Genomic DNA, 9,992 nt, shown 5'->3' with positions numbered 1-9,992 from the left:
ATGCTCCCATATCTTCGTTGTGGTAGTAGGGAGATAATCTTCCTCACAATGTCCGCATCACCTAGCTTATTTATGCCAATAGAGTTGAGCTCATTGATGATTAGATTTAAACAAGAATACATGTCTCTAACAAGCTCATCATCTCTCATAGCAAAAGTATTATACTCATTCAAGACTAGGCAATGTTTTTGCTCACAGACATTAGATGTGTCGTCATGGAGCTCATGCAATTTTAGCCAAATCTCATTAGCAGTTTTCAATGTAAATACTTGATTAAAAATATCCATGCTAAGAGATTCATACAAGCAATTTTTGGCTCTAGCATTTAAATGAATTTCTTTTTCCTCACTCGCAGTGGGTTTCTCGGGATTCTTGAGGGGTTTCATCCCGTCACGAGTGACTCTCCAAACACCTAGATCAACGGCCTCTAGGTAACAAGTCATTCTAGCACTATAATATGGGAAGTTAGTGTCGTCGAAGTGTGGTGGCCTATGGGTATCCATCCCTTCCTCTAAAAAGTGTCGGCTCTTTTAGCGGTGAAGCTAAAATGTTTCAAATGAGCCAAACCAGGCTCTGATACCACTTGTAGGAAACGGGTGACGCCTAAGAGGGGGGTGAATTAGGGCTTCTAAAACTTTCACTAAACTAGGCCACAATTAAATCCCTAGAGCAAAACCTATGCAAATAGTCAAACTAGAATGTGCAAACTAGGTTTTGTCTAAGTGTTTCTATCTCTACCGCAAAGGCTAAGTTTCAATCTACACTAGATAAGTATGAATATAAGATTGAAACTTAAATGCTTAATATAAATGCGGAAACTTAAGGAGCAAAGTAGAGAAGCAAACTCTCGTGGATGACGCCGGTATTTTTACCGAGGTATCCGGAACCACGCAAGGTCCCGACTAATCCTCGTTGGTGCCCCTACGCAAAGGGAAGCCCACGCGAGGGCCAAGCACCTCGGTCGAGTAACTCCGTAGAGAGCCGCGGGCCTTCTCCACGCGCAAGTGGTACTCCGCTTCCGGCTCCTCTCGGACGCTCCCCGCTGTCTCCACTATCGAGCTTCCAGCCAAAACGCCGCGGGCCTCGTTCCCTCCGGTACACGGTGTCGGTCGTGACACAAACGCAGTTGTCACGGTCTCGCAAGACTCTCGCCCCACTCGGTACAATTACAACGACTCACGCAAGAGCCGAGGGGTTGTGAGGTTTATCTAAACTCACTCAACAATCTAGGGTTCACCTAGAGCAAGCGCTAGGTCTAACTAACCTAAGCACTTCACAAAGCACCTACGCTAATCACCGAGTGATTCTATTAAGCACTTGGGTGTAAGAGCACATGGAAATGTCTACTATATGCCTTGGTATGTCTCTTGGGCTTCCACACTTGGAAATGGCCGGTTGGGGGTGTATTTATAGCCCCCAACACAACTAGAGCCGTTGGAGAAAAGCTGCTGCTTTCTGTGTCACACCAGACAGTCCGGTGGTGCACCGGATAGCGCACTGTAGCCTGTCCGGTGCGCCTAGCCGTTGCCCTGTCAGAGCAGGTAACCGTTGGCGCCGTAGGCTTTTCACACCGAACAGTCCGGTCCTCACACCGGACAGTCCGGTGGTCTTCTCTCCGGGTGCCACCTGGAACTAGCCATTGGGCCGCTATTCCCTGGTGCACCGGACAGTCCGGCGTGTGGGCACCAGACAGTCCGGTGCTCCACGCACAGACAGTCCGCAGGCAGCACACTTGGACTTTTCTTGGATTTCTTTAATGTCTTCTTTTGAGGTGTTGCTTTCCTCAATTCCTTAGTCCAAGTTAATCTTGCATCATGTGAACTACAAACACAAACACTAAAAACTTGTTAGTTCACGGATTGTGTTGAACATCAAACACCAAAACTCAATTAGCCAAATGGCCCGGGGTCCATTTTCCTTACAAGTGCCACCTGGAACTAGTCGTTGGGCTTCTGTTCCCTGGTGCACCGGACAGTCCGGTGTGCCACTAGATAGTCTGGTGCCCTCGCACGGACAGTCCGCCTGGCAACACTTGTCTTCGTTTATTGGACTTGCTTGTTACTGGTTGATCTTCACTTGTGATCTTCATAATGTCTTGGCTCATCCGCATTCCAAGATCTAGGAATGTCGTTGCCGTCCATATCCTTTAATCTGTAAGAACCGGGTCTTGACAAAGATACTACCAGAAAGGGTCCTTCCCACTTCAGCTGAAGCTTGCCTACTGTGTCAGGGTTGGCTACTCTCCGAAGCACAAGATGTCCTGGATTAATGTTTTTCAACCGAACTTTTCTATCACGTTATTTTATTGTTTCGGCTTGATATTTGTTGATATTTTCCACAGCCTGAAGTCTGGTCCCTTCTATAGTATATTTTGCCACAGAATAATTAGCTTCGTCTTCTACCGAATTTACTATTCCTATTGACCCCGCTTTAGCTTCTTCGGGGGTTATAGCTTCATCACCGAACAATAACTTGAATGGTGTAAAACCTATTGACCTTGATATAGTTGTATTGTGGCTCCACACCACTTTAACCAACTCATCTGGCCACTTTCCTCTGGGCTGATTGAAGATTAACTTCATTATTCCCATCATTATAATACCATTTGCCCTTTCAACTAGTCTGTTTGATTCCGGGTGCCTGACTGATGCAAAATGAATTTTCGTGCTGATCTGATCGCAGAAATCTTTGAAAGTTTCGGCATCAAACTGTGTTCCATTGTCCACAGTTATAGTCTTCGGCACACCGAAGCGACAAACTATATTCTGCCAGAAGAATTTTTGGACTGTAGCCAAAGGCTTCGCTTCGATCCACTTAGAAAAATATTCTACCGCCACCACGACATATCTCAAGTTGCCCTGCGCTGGTGGAAGTGGACCTAGCAGATCCAGGCCCCATCTTTGCAATGGCCAGGTTGGTTGTATTAGCTGAGTCAATGATGAGGGTTACTTCTGATGTCTTGCACATTTTTGGCAATTTTCGCACTTTTGAACTAAATCTGCTGCGTCTGAAGCTGCCGTCGGCCAATAGAATCCTTGTCGAAAAACCTTTCCCAGAAGAGGTCTGGACCCAATGTGGGATCCACACAATCCTGCATGTATCTCCTTCATCAATTCTATACCTTCGGTTCTGGATAAGCATTTGAGAAGTGGGGAACAAACTCCATGTTTATATAATTCCCCTTCTATTATGACATATGATCTTGTTCTTGCTTCCATTCTTTTGTTATAAACCTCACCATCCAAGAGACAGTTACCCTGGAGGAAAGATATAATCTCAGTCCTCCAATCTTCACTATGGACAGGAGATATTGTGAGCACTTCTCTTTCGAGGAGTTCAACCGAAGGTGCTCTTATTGTCTCAAAAAATACTTCCGAGGGTAGAGAGCCCCTGTGCCGCTGACTTGGCTAGCAGATCAGCATGCTCATTTTCCCCTCTTGGAATATTTTTAACAGAAAATCCTTCGAAAGAAGCTTCAAGCCTTCGAACTGTGTCCAGATATTTCTCAAGCTTCGGATCTCTTGCCTTGCAACTCTTGTCAACATGACCAGAAATAACTTGAGAGTCTGTTTTAAGGACTGCCCTTCTTATTCCCATTGCCTTTAACTTTCGAAGCCCCAAAAGTAAAGCTTCGTATTTAGCAATATTATTTGTACAGCTGAAGTCAAGCCTTGTTGCATAGCATGTTCTGACTTTGGAAGGTGCAACTAGGACAGCAGCCGCACCTGCACCGAAGGTTCCCCAGGAACCGTCGCAGAACACTGTCCAAGCTTCGGCATCTTTATTTGCTTCTTCTTCCTGAGCCCCTGGCGTCTAATCAGCAATGAAGTCTGCTAACGCCTGGGACTGAATTGAGGATCTATGCACATAGTCAATACTGAATTCGTTAAGCTCCGCAGCCCACTTTCCAATCCTTCCAGTAGCTTCTTTGTTTCTCATAATATTCTTCAGAGGCTGTGACAAAGGAACAATTATATGGTATGCTTGAAAATAATGCCGAAGCTTCCTGGAGGCCATTAACACAGCATATAATACCTTCTCCAATTCTGTATAGTTTTTCTTTGATAAACTTAGAACTTCGGAGACAAAGTATACTGGGGCTTGCTTTTTAATTTGTCCTTCAAGCTTCTCCTGTACAAGCGCCGCACTCACTGCAGAGTTCGAAGTTGCCACATACAATAGTAATGGAGCCCCTGGTGTAGGTAGAGTTAATGTTGTTAGATCAATCAAGTATTGCTTCAGCTCTTCGAAGGCTTTCTATTGAGCTGGGCCCCATTGAAAAACTTCGGCTGACTTTAGTATTTCAAAGAATGGCAAGTTTCTTTCTGCTGATCTAGATATGAATCTATTTAATGATGCCAGTCTTCCTGTCAGCCGTTGGGCCCCCTTCTTTGTGCTTGGCGGCTCCATCCGAAGGATAGCTTCGATCTTGCTTGGGTTAGCTTCAATCCCCTTCGTTGAAACTAGACAGCCAAGGAATTTACCCTTCTTCACTCCAAAGACACATTTTTCTGGATTTAATTTCAGGCCAGCTTGCCTGAAATTAGCAAATGTTTCCTGCAGATCAGTAATGTGATTTTCTTGCTTCGTGCTTTTTACTATGATATCATCAACGTATGTTAGCACATTTCTGCCTATCTGGGAATGAAGGACCTTGGTTGTCATTCTGCCGAAGCTTCCTCCAGCATTCTTGAGCCCCTCAGGCATCCGAAGATAGCAATAGGTGCCACTGGGAGTTATGAAGCTAGTCTTCGGCTCATCCTCCTTCTTCATCCATATTTGATGATATCCTGAGTAGCAATCCAGCAGACTCATAAGCTCTAAAGAATCTGTTGTATCTACAAGAGAGTCTATTCTTGGTAATGGAAATTCGTCCTTTGGACAGGCCTTGTTAAGATCTGTGAAGTCAATACATATTCTCCATTTGCCATTGGCCTTCTTCACCATAATAGTATTGGCTAGCCACTCTGGATATTTTACCTCTCTGATGACACCAGCACTGAGAAGCCTTTTTACTTCATTCCGAGCACCTTCGGCTTTATCATCAGACATTTTCCGAAGCCTTTACTTTCTTGGCCTGAAGGATGGGTCGACATTGAGTGAATGTTCAATAACGTCTCTGTTAACACCGCAGAGATCATTGGCCGACCAAGCAAAAACATCTTTGTTGTTGAATAAAAAACTTATCAAAGTTTTCTCCTGCTCTTCAAATAGTTGAGACCCCAGCAGCACCTTCTGCTCTGCTATGTCTTCACATAGAAGCATGGGCTTCGGCTGATCAGCCGAAGCAACCTTCTCTCTTCTATACTTGTACTGTTCGCAAGCCTCGGCTCCATCTATATTGTGGATCACTTTTGAGTCTGTCCAATTTCCTTCGGCCTTTCTGGCAGCCTCTTGACTTCCATGAATAGCAATGTGCCCTTGTTCCGAAGGTATCTTCATGCATAGATATAGTGAGTGAAGTATTGCTTCAAAAGCATTGAGTGTTCCTCGGCCAATTATTGCATTGTAGGGGTATTCCATGTCAACAATATCAAACACAACATGTTCAGTCCTTGTATTGTGGACGAAGCTGAAAGTCACTGGCATTGTGATTTTGCCGAGTGCTACAATATGCCTTCCTCCGAAGCCACAAAGAGGGTGTGTAGCGTCATGAATCTTATCTTCTGGCTCTTGCATCTGTCTGAAGGCCTTAGCAAATATGATATCCGCTGCACTACCTATGTCAACCAGAACATTATGGACTAGAAATCTATTGATGACACAAGATATGATCATAGCATCATTGTGAGGGTAATCTTTGAGCTGAAGGTCCTCCTGGAGAAGGAGATTAGGATGTGGGGCCATTTTGAATTGATGAAGGGTCCCTGCACCCCACCATATTGTACCCTTCTCTGAGCCTCCTTCTTCTGCTTCTTGTTGGCCGGTTCTGAGCATGAACCGCCTGTTATCGGGAGCACCAGCTTCGTAGCCAAAGCAACTTCAGCTTGATTATTGAACGAAGCCATCGGCTCAAAAGTGGAAGTGAGTTCACCGGAGGTGGGCGCCAATGTTGGGGACTTGTTCTCAATTGCTACGAATTAAGAACAAGGCAACACAAAATGTTAAAGGTTAAGGTCCTTCATCCTTCGAAACATTATTTCCCTTAGGATATAACGATCTTCAGATGAAGGTTATGAAGGACATACCTTCATAAATATGACATGTATAAACAGAGGATGAAGCTTACGAAACATAGGAAAACAACATAAACCATTATATAACATCATAATATAAATATCTATTATTAAATAATTATGAATACATGAGATCAATATCAAATTACATTTGTACCTTAGGCTTGACAGAAGGAAATAATACAAGCGTAATGGCCGGGCGAGTACAAGTCAGCGTGAACAGTATGGGGGTACTGTTCATCTATTTATAAGCACGGGACGTAGCATGTGCAGATTTATATTTATGTCCAAATGATTATAATCATGACACAGATTATCATGGGTCAATCAGTCTTTTCATCTTTAAGTCGTTGACACCCTTCGTCTCAATGTGTGCACTATGCCGAAGCTCCCCGGATGGTAGCTTCGGCTTTGCTTCTGCGTTAATCTTCCGAAGGTGTTTCTTCTTACGGGACCTTCGGCGACGAAGCAGACCCAAACAACTCCATAATGTTTTCCTTTGAAGTGATCCTTTTCCTACTAGTCTCCACTAATTTAACGTGCTCCCATGCCTCCCATGAGTACCATACATCAATTTGGACAACAAAAACACTGAAAACAATTTCTACAAACAAATTACATTACACCTTCAGCTATCGTATAAGTGCAGCTGTGCTGAGATTCATTAGGCATAGACCCACATTGAGTCTATGCCACGATCGCTCGTTCCCTCCAGCGGCGTTCTACTCTCTGCATGTTTTGTAGTGCAAAACTTGTTTTCAGTCTTTGTTGTGTGTGTGTTCTTCAGTCCTTCTGCTTCGTCTCCGTCGCCGGGCTAAACTGGGCGATCCCAACAAGCTGCACTTACGATATTCACCTGAATGCTGGAACGCAAGAAAACAAATAATCCAAACAAGCAAAGCGTACTGCAAGATTTTCTAAAAATTGTTAATCGTGTCTTCAGTTCAACTGCCTTTTGTGCCAATCCGTTCTTAAGTATCTACAATTAATCAAAATTCCTTTACTTCTGTGGCTGAAAATTATTGCGTTCCAAGTTTCCGACGAAACGAACTGATTATGCCTAATACTAATAGTACATGACAAACTTCATCAACTGACGGAAAAAATGTGGAGGAACAGATAGACAAGCACAGAGAGCTGTTAAGTAATTCAGGTTTGACAGAACTAAGATTTTCAGTAAAGCTTGCTGGTACTATTCCTGCATAAGAAACTGAAAAAAAAATAATGGCAACTGAAAAAAAACAATAATGGCATCATACGCAATATATCACAAGCGGATTCAGGTTTAAATCAAAACCTGCTCATATCGTCCTGATACAGGTTCAACTTATATCTCAAATTGATCAGGTGTTCCATATACAGGGAAAAAACTGAAGAGTAGAGGGCTATGCACTATAATGATTTTCAGTTATCATATATTCGTAGATGTACAATACCGGCAATAGCAAGAACGAAAAAACGCGATATAAAGCAAACAAGCAGCGAACTACGAACCATATGTTCAGATACCAAACCTACAAGGTTTTGGCTCTCGATCATGAAAGCAGATGAAGTAACTGATGCCAAGCACTAACAGTTCATACTGAGACCATTCTCACATTAAGGTTCTAAAGAATTAAACAGAGTATGAGAGAAATCAAAACCAAGGATCTATTAGCTTCTGTCGGAACATTATAGCTGATGCAAGAACTAACAAGTCATCGTTTCTAGGCATTCAAACATTTTAAGGTGAACTCAACTCTGAAGTCTGAACAAAAGAACAGGAATGTAGCTAATGTCGATCAGTTCCAACGCAGCAAAAACGGAAACAACTAAGGAGTACGTGAAGAACAGATCCTGAGTTCCTGACTATCAGAAAGACGCACTACCCACCCTCGACCAGTTCCAAGGATGCCGGAAAAGAAATGACGAAATGATAGATGCATAAAAAGAAACGACGCTACAGGTAGTTTGTCGTTGTGCGCCGGAAAGCAACTAGCCGCGCCTCCTTCAAATCCCGCGTCGACGACGTCCGCGGCAACCGCTTCCACGGTAGCACGTCATCCGTCCAGTGCGAAGCCATTCGTCGATGACATCGCACTTGACGTGGCGGCAGGAGAGCGTGCGGATCTACTCGTCGGCCTCCATGCTGGCTTGGCACAGGGTAAAGAGGTTACTCAGCAGGTTCCGCGTCAGGGTGATAACGCGGCAGAGCCAGGGCCACCATATCGTGAACCACAAGAAGAGGGACGCGGCGAAGGTGAACATGAAGAAGGCCAAGAAGAAGAAGAGGATGATCACGGTGCCGTCGTCCATGGCAATCCGACTCTTTCGTCTTCTCCTCTCGATCGATCGCTCCTCTCTTGCTCTTGCTCTTGCTCTGGCTTTTATCGCTCGCTATCCCACGTCGTTCTTTCGATTGTGTTGCGATCGTTTGAAATTGGCGAGGCGGCACGGGTATTTGTAGGGAGGATGCTGAGCTGCTGATAGGTCGGTTGGTGACTTCGTTACAAGGTGGGGCCCGCGGTTAGATTCCCCACAGTTCAAATTGGAGTTGCAGGGTCGGCGGAGGTCGAAGGCGGATGGAAAGGGAAGATCACTCGAATGCTACAGAGGCGAGTTGGTTTGCAAAATGGTTACAAGTTTAATAGCCGAGCTAATTTTTTTAACGTAACTAGAATTGACTTAATTTTAAAAAAAACGGATCCTAAACCTACGCAGAGTACCCAGAAAAACAGGCAACGGCAACCTCACACACAAAGTCCATCTAGAGTTATCGTCGCCGAGCTTAACAAAAAGTACAATCAGCTCCGACTTTGCTAGGCCGCAGATGACCAAAAGAAACACGATAATACCTACACTTAAGACCTGGCACGGAATGAGAAAGACCACGACGCGCCATCGTTGTCAAGCCTCAACACACCCACACAAGGCAGCTCCGATTATTCGCCAACGATCTTGATCCAACACCCACCTCCGGATTTTGCCTAACTTCCCAAACAATCTAGACCATGAGGAAGGTGGTTCGCCTCATGTCATCGTTGCCAAGCCACATCCCCTAACGTGGCAGCTTCGACTTCACGTTGCAAAACCCCACTGTCACCTACAATCCAGACGCTGAGAAGCAAAAGCATCAACCGCCAGCAACGTCGAGGCCGAGACGAACTTCAAACGTGACGCCTTCTGGAAGAAAGTGACGTCATGGATGCCACCGTCACATGTCCGAGATGGACCGGGCTTTCGCCCATAGAAGACAGAGCAATGCGACACCCTCAACAGGGGGATGTGGCGCCGACGGGCGTCACCATAGCCAAGGCTTTCGTCCAAGATGCCCTCCAACACAATGTTAGGTAAGGACCCCAGGTCAAAGCATGCAGCCTCCGCCGTCGTCACCGCCCTGGTCTCCTAAAACCCCTACTGAGGGGCATCGACACGCCGGCTGTCACAACGGCTCCAAATCTGTGTCGCCCACCAACCCCTCTACCTAGCCACAAGGAACCAGGGAACACCTGTCGTGTGCGCCACAATGCCGCCCACCAGAGCCGAATCCGGCTGCCGCCACACTACGACCGTGGCCAACGAAACAAGCACCGTCGCAGTTGCACACCAAGTTGCACATCAACAGCAGACCATGAACTTGCACGACAATAGTCGAGCTAATTCAAGACGCCCCTATCGATCTCCCACCGCTGCACCACATGTACATCACACCATCCTCTACAAAACTGATAGAGGATGTTTTGTCTGTCTCGTCCACGATCACCACGCCGCAGCGTGTTGCAACCCCATCTTTTGCCTTCTGTCTTTGCTCTGACCATTGCAACCCCGTTCACGTTC

At 45.4% G+C, this 9,992-nt stretch overlaps 1 pseudogene across 1 annotated transcript; it reads right to left on the bottom strand.

The window, feature by feature from the left end:
- Window positions 1-7,757: 7,757 nt before the first annotated feature.
- LOC112694742 (uncharacterized) lies at window positions 7,758-8,591 on the bottom strand (annotated as a pseudogene). The gene has a single exon (NR_157354.1). The product of NR_157354.1 is annotated as an uncharacterized protein (transcript).
- Window positions 8,592-9,992: the final 1,401 nt, after the last annotated feature.

This window comes from Zea mays, chromosome 2 (genome assembly GCF_902167145.1).
Source record: "Zea mays cultivar B73 chromosome 2, Zm-B73-REFERENCE-NAM-5.0, whole genome shotgun sequence".
In the NCBI taxonomy this organism is placed as follows: Eukaryota; Viridiplantae; Streptophyta; class Magnoliopsida; order Poales; family Poaceae; genus Zea; species Zea mays.
The sequence above is the reverse complement of the archived record's forward strand: the minus strand, read 5'-3'. Positions and strand labels throughout refer to the sequence as shown.